Genomic DNA, 19,179 nt, shown 5'->3' with positions numbered 1-19,179 from the left:
ACTCAATATGCCAACACATTTGGAACACTCAACAGTGGCCACAAGACTGGAAAAGCTCAGTTTACATTCCAATTCCAAAGAAGGGCAATGCCAAACAGTGTTCAAACTACTGTACAATTGTGCTCATTTCACATGCCAGCAAGGTTATGCTCAAAATCCTACAAGCTAGGCTTCAACAGTATGCGAACTGAGAACTACCGGAAGTACAAGCTGGGTTTCAAAGAGGCAGAGGAACTAGAGATCAAATTGCCAACATTCGCTGCATCATGGAGAAAGCAAGAGAATTCCAGAAAAATGTCTATTTCTGCTTCATTGACTATGCTAAAGCCTTTGATCGTGTGGATCACAACAAACTCTGGCAAATTCTTAAAGAGATGGGGCTACCAGACCACCTTACCTGTCTCCTAAGAAACCTGTACGAGGGTCAAGAAGCAACAGTAAGAACCAGACGTGGAACAACTGATTGGTTCAAAATTGGGAAAGGAGTATGACAAGGCTGCATATTGTCGCCCTGCTTATTTAACTTATATGCAGAGTACATCATGAGAAACGCCGGGTTGGATGAATCACAGGTCGGAATTAAGATTGCCGGGAGAATTCTCAACAACCTCAGATACGCAGATGATACCACCCTAATGGCAGAAAACGATCTCAAGAGCCTCTTGTTGAGGGTGAAAGTGGAGAGTGCAAAAGCTGGTTTGAAACTCAACATTAAAAAAACGAAGATCATGGCATCTAGCCCCATCACTTCCTGGCATATGGAAGGGGAAGAAATGGAAGCAGTGACAGATTTTATTTTCTTGGGCTCCAAGATCACCGCAGACAGTGACTGTACCCATGAAATGAAAAGACGCTTGCTCCTTGGGAGGAAAGCTATGGCAAACCTAGACAGCATAGTAAGAAGCAGAGACATCACCTTGCCAACAAAGGTCCGTCTAATCAAAGCTATGGTTTTCCCAGTAGTAATGTATGGCTGTGAGAGCTGGACTATAAGGAAGGCTGAGTGCCAAAGAATGGATGCTTTCAAACTGTGGTGCTGGAGAAGACTCTTACGAGTCCCCTGGACTGCAAGGAGGTCAAATCAGTCCATCCTAAAGGAAATCAACCCTGACTGCTCCTTGGAAGGACAGATACTTAAGCTGAAGCTCAAATATTTTGGCCACCTAATGCGAAGAGAAAATTCTCTGGAGAAGACCCTGATGCTGGGAAAGACTGAAGGCAAAAGGAGAAGGGGACGGCAGAGGATGAGATGGCTAGATAGCATCACCAATGCAATGAATATGGACTTGAGCACGCTTCGGGAGAGAGCGAAGGACAGGAAGGCCTGGCGTGCTATGGTCCATGGGGTCACGAAGAGTCGGACACAACTGAACGACTGAACAACAACAACAAGCCACCTTGGGTTCCTTGCAAGAGGATAAAAAGGTGGGATATAAATGAAATAAATAAATAAATATCCCCTTCCTGGGCATGGTGCTTGAGTGGGACGTTGCCTGCAACCTCCAGACACTCTTGAATGAAACAGATTATCTAGATCCATTTCAGTCAGGCTTCAGGCCTGGTTTTGGAAAGGAAACTGCCTTGGTCACCCTGTGGGATCTCCTCTGTCAGGAGAGGGACAGGGGAGTGAGGCCCTGTTGATTGTCCTGGACCTCTCAGCAGCTTTCGATACCATCGACCAGGGTATCCTTCTGGATAGGTTGTCTGGGTTGGGACTTGGAGGCACTGCACTGCAGTGGTTCTGCTCCTACTTGGATGGCCGATTCCAGAAGGTGGTGCTGGGGGATTATTGCTCTGACCCTTGGCAGTTACCCCATGGGGTGCCCCAGGGTTCTATTTTATCCCCCATGCTGTTCAACATCTACATGAAACCGCTGGAGGAGGTTATCCAGCGAAATGAACTAAGGTGTCATGGATATGCAGATGACACTCAGCTCTGTCTCTTTTCATCAAATCCAGAAGAGGTAGTGTCTGTTCTGAACCAGTGCCTGGTTGTGGTAATGGATTGGATTAGGGCCAATAAACTGAGACTCAATCCAGACAAGACGGAGATACTGTTATGGGTGGTTTGTCTTCCCAGCTAAGTGATGTTCTACCTCTTCTGGAGGGGATTATACTCCCCCTAAAGGATCAGGTTCATATTTTGGGGTGCTTTTAGATCCAGCATTGTCACTAGAAGCACAGGGGGACTCAGTGGCATGGAGCGCCTTAAGAACATAAGAAGAGCCATGCTGGATCAGACCAAGGGTCCATTTGGTCTAGCTTTCTGGTCACATAGTGGTCAACGAGCTGTCAACCAGGAACCCACAAGCAGGACATGAGCACAACAGCACCCTCCCACCCATGTTCCCCAGCAACTGCTGTACATAGGCTCACTGCCTCTGGTACTGGAGGTAGCACATAGTCATCAAGACTAGTAGCCATTGACAGCCTTTTCCTCCAGGAATTTGTCTAACCCCCTTTTAAAGCCATATCAACTTGGTGGCCATCACTACATCCCGTGGTAGCGAATTCCATAGTTTACCTATGCACTGTGTAAACAAGTACTTCCTTTTATCTGTCCTGATTCTCCCACCAATCAGCTTCATAGGATGACCCCCGCTTCTAGTATTTTAAAAGAGGGAGAAAAATGTCTCCCTATCTACATTCTCCGTGCCATGCATAATTTTGTACACTTCTATCATGTCTCCCCTTACCCTCCTTTTTTTTCCAACTAAAAAATCCCAACTGTTGTAACCTTCCCTCACCAGGTAGATGCTCCAGCTCATTAATAATTTTAGTTGCCCTTTTCCGCAGTTTTTCCAGCAATACAATATCTTTCTTTTAGGTGTGGTGACCAGATCTATGCACAGTATTCTAAGTGCGGTTGCACCATATATTTGTATAGGGGCAGTATGATATTGTCAGTTTTATTCTCATTTCCTTTTCTAATTATGCCTAACATGGAGTTTGCCTTTTTTACAGTGGCCGCACACTGGGCTGACATTTTTATCACACTGCCCACCACAACGCCAAGATCCTTTTCTCGGTTGGTCACTGCTAGCTCAGATCCTCTCAGGTTATACTTGAAGTTGGGATTTTTTTGCTCCAACGTGCATCACTTTAAACTTGCTTACATTGAACCGCATTTGCCATTTGGATGCCCATTCTCCCAGTTTATAGAGATCTTTTTAAAGCTCTTCACAATCCCTTTTTGTTTTAACCACCCTAAATAATTTGGTGTCATCCGCAAACTTGGCCACTTCACTGCTCACTCCTAATTCCAGATCATTTATGAATGTTGAAAAGCATTGGTCCCAACACAGATCCCTGTGGGATCCCACTCTTTACTCCCCTCCATTGGGAGAATTTACCATTTATTCCTACTCTCTGCTTTCTGTTCTTTAACCAGTTACTGATCCATAAGAGGACCTCTCCTCTTATTTCATGACTGCTAAGTTTGCTAACCTTTTATCTGCTTAGGCTGATTTACCAACTACACCCTTATCTAGACAGAATAGCCTAGCTACAGTGATCCATGCTCTGATAACCTCTCATTTGGATTATTGCCATGCATTATATGTGGGACTCCCTTTGAAAATGGTCTGGAAACTTCAGCTGGTCCAAAACAGGGCGGCAAGATTGTTAATGGGGATTGGACAATGTGATCATATTATGCCAGTAGTCTTCCATCTGCCCTGGCTGCCAGTCCATGTCTGGGCCCAATTCAAAGTCCTGGTATTAACATTCAAAGCCCTAAACGGCTTGGGGCCAGATTATTTGAAGGATCATCTTTTTCCTTATATACCTGCCCAGACGCTAAGATCAGCTTCAGCAGTACTTCTCTGACAGTCCCCACCAAAGGAGGTGAAATGGGTGGCTACTAAGAAGAGGGCCTTTTCTGCTGTGGCACCCCGGTTGTGGAATAAGCTTCCCAGAGAGACTCGCCCAGTGCTTACATTGTGTTCATTTCGGTGCCAGGCGCCTTTTTATTCTTTCAGGCATTTTAGTTTTTCAGTTTCTATTTTATAACTGATATTGTATTTTAAATTTTTTCACTGCTGCTAGCTTCTGTATTTGGTTGTTTTTATTTTTATACTGCAGTTTTCAAATTTTCAACTTTTATATTGTATTTTATCATCTTGTATCTTATGGTTTTAATTGTTGTGAACCACCCAGAGAGCTTCGGCTATTGGACAGTACAGAAATGTAATAAATCAATCAATAAATAAAGCCCAGGCAGAACTTCTTGAGGACACACAGTTGATCCATTAGCTGGGAAGAACCTAGCAAGGGCAGGGCGGGGGGGGGGGGCACAACTGATCATTATCAGGCTTTGGGACCAAAGTTGGTGAGACTCTTGGGGGTTCAGCTGCTGCCTGGGAGTGACATGTTTTTCTATTTAATATGGCAGCTAGCTTGGGACATAATGGACGATGCAGGCATAAATCTGAATCTTAATAATATGGGGCTGTATTTTGGTCATTAGCTGTTTAGTGGGTACTTGAGGAGAAAAGCAGGAAAGTGTGGCCAATGACAAATGCGCAGCCTTGTGTGAAGACACCACTTCTGCCACTCCTAGGCTGCCCGTAGCCACAAATGCCACTGGTTTCTTTATATGGTCCATGCATAAATACTATGGTTGCAGCCCAGAATGCTTCACACTCTTCACAGGGTATTTTTCTTAGGTCAGTCCACTTCTTTGAGATGACTTAGAGCTGTTTCATAAGTTAACTAGTGCCAATGGTGGTCTCTATTTCCCCTTTGCTGGAGGGATCCCATGCTCTCTAGTAAGATTTGAATTAAGGAATTGTGTATACTGGATACATCATACGGAGACAGCTCCAGTGTCATCCTCATTTTATGGTCCCTGCCATGACACTCAAGCATTAGAGTGGCATAGGATCCAGCTACAAGAAAGCTGCAGCCACCTCATGCTGATAACATGAGTCGACTCAGTGACCTGGTTCACACATAATGGCAGCAAACCAAGGGGTTAATTAACCCATGATTTACCATGGTGCATACTGGGTGCATTCTATAGCCATTATGAATATTCAACTATGTGATATCCAAATCTGGATACTATAGGTTAGCACGGGTTAAACAACCCACAGATTACCTACAGTTAGTAGTTAGGTTAACTGTGGTTTGTTTAATCCACAATTAACCTATAGCATCCAGGGTCAGATGTCACGTTGCAACCCCAGTTTGGGGGCTGAATATTCAACAAGGCTGTGAAATTTGCCTGGCACACACCGTGGCAACTCTTGGGTTAATTAACCCTTGATTTGCAGCCGTTACATGTGAACAGCCCTATGAATATGGGAAGTGTGACTAAGGGCGCAATCCTATGCAGATAGGCAGCTGCCTCCGATCTCGGAGGCAACCGCCTATTCAATGTAGGGCAGGAGAAGCACGGAGGGGACCATTCCCCCCATGCTCCTCCTGCCCTGCATTTTCGGCTAGAGAGCCGCTTTCAGTTGTTTAGCCGTGGGAGGGCAGAGCGGGGGAGGAGGCTGCCGTACGACACATTGGATGTGTCACACCGGCATTTCCGCCTTCCCTGCTCCAGAACACCCCCCCCCCCCCCGAATGCCCCGTTTTGGCCGCTCTGGGCTCCTCTTCTGAGCATGGAGCAGGGCCATTCTGCGCTGCCTGCGAGGCAGCGTGGAAGGGGGGAAGGCTGGAAAACAAGATATCCTGGGGCCGTCTAGCTGCTGAGTAGCAGCCATAGGATTGCTCCCTAAAAGACATCTGTCGCTGATATTATCAGGATTGTATGTCACAGTGCTAAATTGTTGACCAGATGATGGTAAATAACAGTGTAGAGAAGTACCAGGACCCGATGCTTATTATAAACACATTGCAGCAAGCACAACATTTAGAAGCACTCTCAGGCATTCCCTAGAAGGTGAGTAGAAAGGAAAGCCCATGAAATCCCACTGTAGTTCTACAATATGAAAATCAATTTGGTGAGAATAGTTTTTACACTTAACCAATGGCTTGGAAAAAATAACTACTTTAAACTGATGGCCTTAAGGTAGATAAAGCTCCATATCCCATTTGCTGACCATAGTAAAAGTACTTACTGTGACCCATAAATCCGCTTGGTTTAAGTGTGACTGATCCTTCATTAGCAAAGGTATGGCTGACAATTATTCACACAACAACAGGATGCCTTGACCATTTCAACCAACATAATTCACTTCTAAAACAAGACACTCTTTCTTTACACAGCAAATAGCCTTCATTTTCATTATAAATACCTCCTTGACAAAACAGTCTTGCAATCATCATAGTAAAGAGCACAATCCATCAGAACTTTCTCCTGCAAGGATCCTTTTGAAATTAGTAGAGGTAGCCAAGAGCAAAATTGCTTTTATGTAGTTTCCATTCACTGCAAGCATGTACAGCAGACATTTCTAATGGCTTGTACACATAATGTATTTTCCCTCTCCCCATCTTTAAAACCTGGAAATAGTTGTCATAAACTGAACCTGAAGCATCTCAGGTATCCATTGACAGTCAAACTGAGGCTGGACTAGGGATTTACTGCCACTACTTTCTGATTGGACATGGTAGAAACTGAAAGTACGCCCAGTGGTTTCTTAGCTTCATACAGACCGTGGCAGATATCATCAGTCCTTCAGGTTCCCCTTTCAGATGATTAGTCGTATTACATATATAGAAAATGTGCCGTGTAATACACACTAATGACAGATAAAATGACAAAATGATCACAGACTGCATTACTTTAGGCTTCAGGTGGGAGACCACATACATTCCCAAGGGAAAAAAGACATAGCCTATCATGAAAATGACTAAGCTAGAAACCTTCTCTTGGACAGCTTGTTTTCTCTGTGTGTGGATTTTATATGAAATGCAGGAGTGTTCAGTTATGTACTCCCCACACATACATACCTGAGATATGAAGTGGTACAGTCCAGAAGTGTTACTAGCTAGCCTCTTGTTTGTGTGAATTAGGCCTTGGCAACCTCTCTAGAAACCACAGGTGTGCTGAATCGTCTGGATCTTAAATACACAGAGATACATTTTAAAAACAATGATAAAAAGACCTTTAGAAATGTCCAGTAGTAGATCATCTCCGGTTTGCTTTAGGTGGCATAAGCAACTTGAGCACAATAACAGAAAGAGATAGATTTCTCTTATGCAGATCCTAAGGCAAACAGGAAAAACTGAATGTTCACAGTTTATATCCACAGCTCTAAAAGATCAGCTGGACTTTATGAAGACAAGACGTTGCTTCATCTGTTCTGAAAACCTCTGTGGAATCCATACAGCATGCATTCATCACATTTGCTTTATAAGAGCATGTCCCAAACTTGTGTTGCTGCAGAGTTGTTAAGGTTGCCTAATTGATATTAATATAACTTCTCAGTGGTGTTGGACTAACCACATGCAGATGCTTATGAAGGGAGTTGAGATTTCACAGACTGCAGGCTAATTATGTGCCTCCTGTTGTTGCTGAGCTGTTGATAAACAGTCTATTAAATGTTTGATGTATGGTGTATTTTTGAGGGGATGTGTCTTTATTCTACTGTGCTGATGAGCTATACATCACCACCACCACCATTATTGTGCTCCTGGTTTGAACATGTATTCTGATCTGGAGATAGCAACCTAGGCAATTCAGAGCCAGTATGTTATAGTGAGTACAGTGTGAGAATTAGATGATGGCGACCCTAGTTCAAGTGCCTGCTCAGTGCTCAGTCATGAAGCTTAGTGGTTATACATTCAGTTTAATTGAACATTATTTCCAAACAAAGCTAAAGTATGGAAGGAATCATATATATAATTCAAAGTCAGGAGTTAGTTGGTCATCCCTCTTTGACTGCCTTCCCATTGACCAATTCTCATGAAACACACTTCATTCGAAAGCTCTTGATATGCAGATTCCATGAATAACAATCGTTTTAATTATAATTCAAAGTCAGGAGTTTATTTATATCCATAACTCTTTTCTTTTTTTTAAAGAATTAGGCTATCTTCTATAACAACGTACTATAAAGTGTTATTTTTAATATTAAAACAATGTCAAATATAAATAAACAAACATAATTAATTGCAAATTGGAGCAAAAAGAAATATGAATACAAACAAATCTCTGTACACCTTTATAAAGAGGTGCAGGCCAAAGTACAATAACATGTCAGTAACATACAGCCTCTAACAAATCATGATGGGATTAAAAGACACCTACAGTTAAAAGTAATCCAGTCAAAGTGTAGTTATTGCCCAGAAAGGAAGGGGGGATCTACATGAAAACGGAATGAGATGCACATTTGGGTATTATCCAGATTTTCATGAAATCAGCTTTGGTCCATTAGGAACACATGAAACAAGAAAAATGCAGTATACTGTACCTAAAACCCCACTTTTCATGGGTCACACAACACTTTAGAACTCCATACTTCCCAGTTGAGTGGGCAGAGTAGAACCCTGTAGGTTCTGCTCAGCGAATGAAAGAGTTCCCCACCCCTGTCCATTGTCCCCTGCTCAGGGAAATTTGGAAGTGCTGAATTAAGCCACCTAGGTTTAACCCCACACCTCTCCCCTCTCATACACTGTTTGGAATTGTAAAAGATTACAATATGAATGGGAAAAACAAGCTGCAAATTATGAAAGGGCTAAATTTCATGGTAACCCGACTGATTGAAAGAGTGCTACTGGGCTGTGATAAAAAGAAAACAGAAGCTTTAGTAAGAACAGCAGACTGGCTCTGCGCCCCTTTCCCCCTTGCCTCCCCTCTCCTCCTGTCTACCCTTCCTGAGGGAAATGAATGAATCAAAGGCTTCCTGGGTGGAAAGAGCAAACTTCTGCGTTACTCGGGGGGGGGGGAGCAACACAGAGCAATTGCTTGATTGGGGAAATGATTGCATCAGCAGCTGCTCTCTGTGAACGGACACAGCAAACTGCTGCACTAGTCTGAAGGGGTGAGCCTGTGTCCGAAAGCACTCTGGGCAGCCCCAACCCTTGACCAGGTCACTGACAAGTCTCAGAAACACCACGCCCAGGATTTAATGCAGGGGGACCAGGCATACCTGCTGCAGAAGCACTTGGGAGCCACTTTAAGGAAAAAGGATTCACTAAAAGTCTTTCCAAAAATGCGCTTTTTCCAGAGGGAAGTGGCAGAGTGGCTGCGGATTTGCAACAGAGACACCTGTCGTGAACGACCCTGATGGGTTCTCCCTCCGCAACAGTGTAGATTGGCTTCAGGTCTCTGGCTGTTCAATTTACCAAAATAACATTTAGAAGTCTCTGTATACCTTTATAAACAGCGGTGCAGGCCAAAGAACAATGATATGCCAGTAACGTACAGCCTGTAAACAAATCAAGAAGGGATTAAGAGACACCTACAGTTAAAAGTAACCCAGTCAAAATTTAGTTATTGCTTAGAAAAGAAGTCTCTAGCTGTCAAATGTGACAAAATAACATTTTTATATTCCATGCTTTACTAACATGCCTAGACATCAAATGCTTACTGGCAACAGTAACTGGCTGACAAACTGTGAGTCTAAACATGCCTCACGCTGCTGCGTTATTTCTACCCCTCCGGCCCCTAGAGAAAAAGCTTTGCACCCCACCTGGATGCTGCCATGCCCGCCTCAGCAAGCCTGCATATGCAGGCAACCCATTGGCCTTTTGATGACAGCGAAGCTCTAGCTGGCCTTGCATCAGTCAGTAGCTCAACCAGCCCAGGCATAGGAGGTATACTGTGCCTGTTGGCATGTGTCCTACAACCAATATCAACAGGTTTGATACTGGCAACTGTGTCAAGGTTTGCGAAGACTGCCATACCTTGCTTTCCAATGGCAAATCATCAACTCTTTGCTGCCATGGCGGAAAGGTTTCACTATCACTTCTCATGGTTCTGGACTTCATCTGCAACATTGTCACCAATGGCTCTGCTCTTGGCAAGCAGTTCCTGAAGGACATTCGCAAGTACAACAGTGCCCTAGGCTTTGCTTCCTTCTGCACACCACTCAGGATGGCACAGCTGCCATGGCCTGGTCCATTCATGTTCAAGATGCAAGGTTCAGTTTACCACCTGAGGCTGATGGGCAGTTTGCAGTTGGAGGAGACCGCAAACTACGGCCAGCTGTACATTCTTGACACTGACGATGCCACTACAGCTCGCCTCAAGCAAGCAGAGAAGAACACAATGGACCACACTTTGCTGGAGCCACTCACTAATCTGCGCCTTAACTTTAACCCATCTGCTAATGAGTACCGGCATGTCAGTGAAATCCTTGAGCACAAGAACACTGCCACACTTGCTGCTGGATGTGCACCAATGGACACATCACTGTGCTTCCATCACAACTGCAGAATGATGAACACTTTGGCTCACTCTGGGCACTATAATGTGTCTCTGAAATTGCTGCTGTGTTTGTTACCTTGGATGGCTTTCCTCCGGCTGATTGTTGTCTGATAGTATACCCTAAAGGTGGGCAGTGCCACAAGATCTCCTACATGGAGAGTCATGGCGACACTTTGGTTTACCCTTTGCTGCACTTTCATGGTGAGTCTGGATGGCGTCCAGACATGGGCATGTTGCAGCTTGGCATCTATTTGCTTACAACTCTACGTTGCCATGAGTCATGTGTGCTCACTGGCAAGCCTAAAGATTCAAGTCGTCGATGGACCAGAAGGACGTTACAGTGGCCACCCTGGAGTTTACACCAAGAACACTGTATTTAAGGAAGTTTTGTAAAGATAAAAGGTGTAACACTTTGAATATTTCAGTATACACAATTAAACCTTTCATTAGATATGATTTTTCTCCGCAAACTGTGTTTGTGGGTAACCTACTTGTTTCTTCCAAATTGTTTTCAAATGTCTTCAGGGCTAGCACAAATATATAAGGCTGGAGTTGTACACTTTTGGTATCTAAGGCTGGAGTCGTACACTTATTTACTTGGGGGTAAACTGTATTGAACACAGTGGGACTTGTTTCCTAGTTAATATGCGTAGGCCTAGATCATAATGCACAAAATTCAAGTCACCCGCCCCACTGCTAATTAACACAGGGAGTCTCATTAATTAACACAGGGAGTCTCATGCATGTTGTGGTAGTCAACTTGTTCCCAAATTTTAAAAAAGTAAAGTGAGAATCAGCCATTAGTTTCACTCTTAACATTGTGAAATGCATCCCAGAAGATATCTGGACATCTTCACTACAAGCTTTATACTATTTGCAGATTCTTGGTTGTTCCTTACCCCACTTCTCATCTCTAGTCCTTAAGCTTAATAAAAGTGGATAGCCAAAATGGATAGCTATATTTGGTCTAGCATCTGTGGTCCTTGCAGTCCCACCAGTTTATTCAAGGACATCAGTCTATTCATTTGTAAGCAGAAACATTCTTGGCCCCAAACCACTGGATTAAAAGAATGTCTGCACATGGATACAAGTATCAGTGAAGCACCTCACAGGCCTTTACTGTGGATTTATTGTTATGTCTAGAATATAATATCAGCATTTCCACATGACCACCTGTTCAGTTTATGAATAATAACCAAGTCCTTATAAATACTCAACCAGTATAGGGCCAACTTAAAACCAAAGCGAAAATGTGAGGAAAGTTTTGCTTCCTGCTACACTGAAGTCATAAATTTAACTAGTGCTTAACTTCACCAGACCCATAAATACTTGATGGTTTACAGAGAATCCAAACTTTATCTAGAAGGCCAAAATAGATGGTGAACATACCATTTTCAACACCATTCCTTTCCACTCAATTTGTTGGTTGACTGATCTCGTTCTTTAAAGATTCTCCAAACAATTCCATTTACAACTCTGAATGGAATTTCCAGCCCATGGAGGTATTCCTGGCAATGATCGATGTAGGCCAGGGCAGCCTGAATTACTGTAATGCTGTACAAGATTGTGGAGGAAGGAACAGACATCTATTTCTCGGAAATATGGGTTTCATTCTTGCTCTTAACTAAACATCTTTTCCCTTTGGGAGAAGCACCAAAGGGCCATGTCTTCTCCACATACTTGGCTATGCCTTCCTGCAAAAGGTCAATTTATGAAGTGAATTGTTTATCATTTGATAATTTCCCCCTCTCATTCTGTTATGGTGAAACTGTTTTGTTTTTCAAATAGTATTAAACTGCTGAGTGGTTATGGTTTATTTATTTGTTTGTTTTTCATCATTCAGGGCGGAGTGAAACCTGAATCTTGTGTCCCATAATCACAAGAAATCTTCATTAGGAGAAAATGCCAGGGAAAAGAGTAACATTTTATTCCATTTATTTTACCATAAATGATAATCTAAATTCATTCTGGCACCTAAATACATTTACTTGAAAGTAGCGATGGCCCAATAATATGTTACACTTTTATGGCTATTTGCCTGTGTGATCTTTATTCTTAGCTGCTGTGTTAATGGCTGATGTATGTTTGTTCAGTGCTGAAACTGACTTGAACTTTTAAAAATGGAGGTATGTGATTTACAAAATAGTTCTGTGGCTACTGAGAGCAGGGTGTACATCAATAGTTCTGTGGCTACTTAGAGCAGGGTGTACATCATATAAAGTGGCCTTTACAAAAGCAAGCCATGGGAATCCAGCTGTTGCAAAAGCAAAAATCTTTTACCATTCAGGAATAAAAATCTTGTGTTGTGAACAACTAAGCAACCAATGCCGACCAATGCATGTTTTACATAGATGCCTGGGCAATAAGCAACCGCCCTCACCAAGCCGTGCACTGCAATTCCCTAAACAGATCAGGGCCAGGATACTGAAGAGATCACCTGAACCCCTACCAGCCTGCTCAGTCGCTGTGCTCATCGGGAGAAACTCTCCCGGTGGTACCCCAAAATTTCAGAGGTTCAGTCCATCATGGCTTGGAATAGGGGCTTTAGTGTCATAGCACCCATGGCTCCGTTCGCACGACACACCAACCCACAGTGGGTGACTAGAAAACTGGGGGATGTTTTGCAAACAATCCCCAGTGCATGGTTGGTGTGCCTGACAGATGAGCGGGTGCACCACCAGCATTGCATTGCTTGGTTCTCCCACCCTCACCCCACCCTTCCCCCTTGGTCCTCCAGCTGGCTCCACCTGGCATCCCAGGAGACTTGGTGGCAGAACCTGTCTTGTCTGCCACCAAGCCCCTGTCCCTACTCCAGTCATGGGGGAGAAGTGGGAAAATGAGTTGGTGTGGTTGGAAAAGAGTCCTTTCTCATGGAGAGTGTTTTCCAACCAGGTCTACTTGTCTCCCCACTCCCTTTCCACTAGCTTAGCTGGAGTGTTTCCTTACCTATAAAAGCAGGGTCCTGCCAACTCAAGGTGGGGTAGAATAGAAGGGGGCACCCCCATTGGTGGGGGCAGGCATTTAAATTGGGGGGCACTCGGCTAACTAGGGGATCTTGAGCACTTCACCCACCTCTCAGAAAGCGGAAGATCACCCAGTTAGCCAGGGATTTGAAGGGGCCCCCCGACTCCTGTGGATCCCCTCCATCTAGTCCACCCCTTCCTGAGTCCCAAGCATCTCATTTTGATATAAAAGTGGATGCTACCCATTTCCAGTTACTCTCAAAGGGAGTAACTGCTTCTATTTTGACAGCTGTTTGACAGCTCCTTTTGCCAAAAGGAGAAACATGGGGCAGTGCCTCAGGCAGCTATAAAAACAAGTGTAGGGGACTCAAGCAAGTGGGGATTCCTGGCAGGGCACCCCCCAAGGTTCAAGGCAACGCACTGAAACCTGGGGACAAACTTGCTAGTGGGGTGATCTACACCCCGTTTCCCCACCTGTCAAGTGTGCAAGGCTTTCAAAACAGCCTTGATACAGTGTTCCCTTGAGTGCTCCCTTGTATGTTTGACATACATGGGAACAGCCAAGGCAAGCCCCAATATTTCTGGATACCCACACTTGCAGGAGTGCACAGCTGTGAATAACCAAAATAAAAAACAATAAAGGGGCCATTTGCACACATAAAATGGGGCTGGGAAAATGCGAAAAACTTTTCCCACCCTGTTCTTTGTGCAACAAAAACACTCTATGTATGTATGTATGTATACATATATATATTGGCAGCCCCTCCAAAGTGCTGTTTGGGGACTTTGGAGGGCTGGTGCTGGTAAGGGGCACTGGCAGCAGCTTGGCCATGATTGTGAAAAGCGATCCGGACTGTGCTTACTTTATGCTGCTCTTGCTGAGGGTTTATGCTGCTCTTGCTGAGCATGCCCTTTACCCATGATTGGTAAGCATGTTCGGGTTCAGACGACACACCAACCCATCATGGGTAAAACAACCCCAGCTGCAGACCGTGGTTATCAGGGTGCAAACTCAGTCATTCTCTGGAACTCCCTACCACCACAAATTACTTAAATAAATGAATAAATTCCTAGTGAGAGAACATGCTTGTGAATGCGAGCCAATTTAGAACAACCTATGTTCCCGTTCCTCCAGTCCATCACAAATGATGCTCACAGTTGATGATTGCATTATGCTTTAAACCTAGGGTGGGTTCAGCCAAGGCTACTTGAAACATCAGTTTATTCATGCATATTCATCATCTAATTTAGAGGAGGGCAGAAGGTAGCTCTGGTGGTTTGGACTTCAACTCCCATAAGCCCCTGCCAGCATGGCCAAAGGTCCAGAATGCAGGGAGTTGAAGTCCAAACCACCCAGAGATCTACTTTCTGCCCAACCCTGATCTAATTGATGTAAGTTCACGTGATGACTTGCTTGTGCGAATGAGCCATCAGAGATTTAACTTCATGGACAAACCTCTTATCACTTCCTCTTTTTCCAGCAGTTCAGCTGAGTTTGTTCACACATTTAAATGCAAGTCATCATGTGTAGAGAAATAAACTGATTACATGCATGTCTAAACTGATTGTTTGAACAAATGGTAAAATTTGAAATGTACCATATTGGGGACAGAGAGAGGGCATTCAGGAGAACCATCCAAAAATACATTTGTAATCTCTTTGTAGTGGTTTCTCCACACTAGAAGTGAACTTGAGGATACAGCCTAGGATAACAGCAAAAAGAGTATACATAGAGAAAGCTGCCTCTCTTTTGTTTTTCCTCTGCTGTTCTGAAGCTGTGCTGAGATGGTGCAGCTTCAGGCAAACTTTCCCATGCTAATAGCAAGGATTCCTTGCATGTATACTTAAAGTGAATGGAGAATTAACTGCACTAGAGTCATAGAAAAACATAGTTATCTGCTAAATGAATGTGAATGAAAGGGGGAAAATAGCAACCGGGATACATGACATGCATTGTCTGAAAATGAGTTCAGTAATGCTCTTTGATATTTGTGGTACAGAATTTAAAGAATCATCCCTGCTACCTCTGCATTAATAGTGCATCAAAACCAAGATTACTAAAAGTAGGGGGAAGAAAGCAGATTGAAATTATTTTTGGATCTTTTCTTTCCCCCCATCCTTTGAAAATTCAGGTGAAGTTAATTAGATGGAATAGTTACAGCTTCTGATCTGTAGCACGTTTTCTTTAATCTTACCTCTACATTAAAAATAAATGTATTCTTATTTCTAGTTTGGAGAAAGGGAAATGGAGAAGGAAGGGGGAAGTGAGGGATAACCTGTGCACCCAGGTCTTGCAGTTCTCCAGATTAATTAAACTTTTTTGGTGAGAACTGAGGGCACTTGTGACTGTACACGTTAATGAGAGTCGAGGAACTAATGGACCATTGTGAAGATGACCAGGGGAAGTAATAGTGCGCAGTCTCAAAGAAACCGTAAAATATAAATGAGTTCAATTATTTTATTAGCATCCCAAATACGTTCTGCTTAAAATGTTGAGGCTGACAAGGATGTGGAGATATGATGGGTGTTTCCCTTAATCTCGCCTGACAATTTCAGTCAGTCAAGAGCCCGCATTAACCCTACAGTTCATTAATCACATTTAAGGCACCACCATTTATCATTATTAAGAACAGCTCACCTCTGTCCTAATGGACATTAAAATATTAATAAAGTAGAGGCAGGCAAGGATTGTAGGTTTCATTTTTGTAAGCCCTTTGGGACAGGGGCTTATCTTCTTCTTAACCCTGTGAAGCACAGTGCATATTGATAGTACTGACAGATACATGTACATACACACACACACTTCCAGTGAACCTGCCCCACTGCCAGTTTAAAACCAATGCCGTGGCTATTTCATATTTTTTAAAATTATTTTTTGTTGTGAAATTTCAACAAAACAAAACAAAAAAGAGGAAAAGAAAAAAATGTAGCTACATAAATCTGAATATATCAGTTTCAATGCTTGCATGTGAAGTGTGTGTGTGTGTGTCGATCAGGAGTGGCAGTTTGGAATGCCTGGAAATGAAAATTCCTTTGGAGACAAAGCAGAGGTATGGGTGGTATAATGCCTACAACTTGTCCCAACGGCCTTAATCTGGAGGATGACAGTTCGTAGGCATTATACTACCTCTGTTTTTTTCTCCTAAGGAACCCTGGTCTCCAGGCATTCCAAACTGCCACTCCTGATGTCCACTTAACAGCACAGCTCCTGATGAGGGTGGAAGCTGAAATGTTTAGCTTAAATATATTTTTGAATACACTGTTGTTAGTCTTTCTTCTTTCTTATATATTTTACCTTAAGACTGACTGTGGATCCAGAGCCTCCTTGTTGATTTGCTATTGTGCCGCTTTACACCCCCACGCCACCCCCTTTATATATGAGAGAAAATACAGCTATTTCATATTGGCTCAAGCTCCACAAAGCCAGGAAATAGGAAGCTAACACTGATGTCACAAATTGTGCTTGCTTACAACTTACCCTTTATGCACCCACACTTTTCCTTGGTCTTTCAGGACCAAATCCAGATGGAAAGGATGAAGTGCCTGGGACCAGCAAAGATGCCCCATATTTTCTTGGTCTTGTATTGCCTTTTGAAATATCTGAGCCTTACTGTGTACACATTTGGAGGGCACCAAATTCAGGAAGGGGGGGGGGTTAAGCCATCCTGCCAGCTACTGACTGTAACATCAAAGAGGCATGGGTCACCTCAGAGGAGGATTCATCTAGCAATACAGTTATTAGCTCAACAGGTGTCATTTTTATAAGCAATAGAATTATGACACTTATAATGGCGGAACCTCTTTTTCTTTTTTTGCAGTTCACCTTAACTAAAGGGACACTCCTGTACCCCTTTTATAAAATGAAAGTCCACCACGATGGACACAATGCCATGGTTACGTCCCATATCAACACTTTGCCCCAGGGCTTTGTTGCACTGCATTAGCAAATAACTGTATCGTTATGCCCATCCTAGTTTTCATATGTGATGGGAGTGAACAATGGAGCAATTCCCATGCTGGATTTTAACACATTTGTTAATTTGTTTCAGAGATCTCTAAAGTGATCACACTCATAGAGGGTAAGTTGTAAGCAAGCACAATTTGTGACATCAGTGCTAGCTTCCTATTTCCTGGCTTTGTGGAGCTTGAGCCAATATGAAATAGCTGTATTTTCTCTCGTCTCTGTATATTTGCACACCACTTCTGTAGTACAACCCGCTCTTTGTTTAGGCAGGTCACTTCCCACAGTGGATCACATATTCAGCTGTAGTATGGGAGGCACCACTAACGCTTAGATAATGATATCCCATACTGTGGTAATTGTTGCAACAGTCATTCTAGAAAGAGGAGACTGCATGTTCCCATCAGCAAAATACAGCTTGTAAGACCTGGGACCCCACCCACCCCCACTCCTGCCAAAAAAAACCCCATACAAGTTAGCTGGAGAAAATTCATTTGAATCTTTCTCCATGAAAGAATGGTTACAGTCCAGACACAGTTAAACATATTTAAACCCAGCTTTAAGCATCTTTTTCATATTTTTATTTGTAACACAATAATAACAAGCCAAAAAAAGAGGGGGGGACTTTCAGGATTAGAATTAAGCACTAACTTAATTTTCTCCCATTGAAATCAGTGAGAGTGAAAAGCAGTTAACTTTGGACTGTGTCCTGCATGCTTGTTGAGAAATCAGAACAATCATCTGGAAAGGCCCTAAGAAGTTTGAACTTAAAAGATTACTGACAAAACTTTTCAAGCTGTATCCATAAGATCTGGAAGGGTGAGCCAGTAACCAACATGCCTGCTGAGTGTGCACGGGAGGTACAGTTATCATAAAAGTTAACAACTATTTCCTGAAAATAAGAATTGCTGAATTTTACTCATGATGCTCCTGTTGATTAGTACCCCATGCTCTGTCAAAGTTAATATGGAAGAAGCATTAATTTAGGTTATATACTGAGGGTTGGATCCAGATTTAGTCATACTTAGAATAGCCCCATTGAAAAAAATAGGATTTAAGTTAGTCATGAGTAACTTAAGTCCTATTGATGTCAACAGGGCAGCTACTCTTAACTATGACTAAATCTGGATCCAACCCAGATTATAAGATTTCTAGATTCCTAACTAATCTATTTTTAACCCAGAAATATACGCATATACATTGTCTCAAACTCATAAACCCAGATTTGCTTGTACTCCTGACTAATCCATAATATCAACAAGGCTGCCCAGGATGGGGACTGGGCAAAGCAAGAGGCCTTCTGCTTCAGCTCCTCTGCGTACCATGGTTCCCTGTCCCACCCTCGCCAGAGCTCCACTCATGGATGGGTCCTTATAGGGTGCAGTGGCAAGGCTGCCAACATCACACTTGCCCAAGGCCCCATAAACCCTTTGGATAGCCCTGAATATCCATGTAAGGATTGGATTTGGAATCAGGAGCCCGGTATATAGATTCATGCATAAAGATTTTGCATTCTTTTATTTTACATTGGACCTAGGAAGGACTTTATATCCCAGAGAAGTAGAGCTTTGGAGGTGACATGATCGTGGTCCTCTTGACATAGTATCCCATTATACTAACGTTCTCCAACCCGGTGACGTCCGATGTGTTGGACTACATCTTTTATAATCCCACAGTCTACATTGCTTATTTGGGAGTGTGGATTATGGGAGTTATAGTCCAATGTATCTGGAGGGTACCAGATAGAGGCTGGGGAAGGCAGTATTATACCAATATCCCTCAAGATATCTTGATGTTGGCCTTGTGTGCAGGAACCAACATCAATTATTCTCTTAACAGTGCCTTTATTAACAGTCTGCAAAGTTCTATGTTGGTTTTCATCCTGGGATGGTTTTTACTGTTAATGCAATTCCTAAATAATCTGATTTCAG

General features: G+C 43.1%; 1 protein-coding gene across 6 annotated transcripts in view; it reads left to right on the top strand.

Moving 5' to 3' along the window:
• The window catches only part of LDLRAD3 (low density lipoprotein receptor class A domain containing 3), a 357,700-nt gene that overhangs the window by 253,426 nt on the left and 85,095 nt on the right, over positions 1 to 19,179 (top strand). The window contains exon 7 of one of the 6 annotated variants that reach the window (XR_014790393.1): positions 17,924 to 19,172. The exons of the other annotated variants lie outside the window; for them this stretch is intronic. The gene's annotated coding sequence lies outside the window, so the exon portion shown is untranslated. Of the gene's footprint in view, positions 1 to 17,923; positions 19,173 to 19,179 lie in introns of those variants that run through there. 6 annotated transcript variants of the gene reach the window in all.

The sequence above is a fragment of the Heloderma suspectum genome, chromosome 1, assembly GCF_057233095.1.
Source record: "Heloderma suspectum isolate Gila_16-S chromosome 1, 16-S_ref, whole genome shotgun sequence".
NCBI lineage: Eukaryota > Metazoa > Chordata > Lepidosauria > Squamata > Helodermatidae > Heloderma > Heloderma suspectum.
This window is presented reverse-complemented; position numbering and strand designations above follow the sequence as displayed.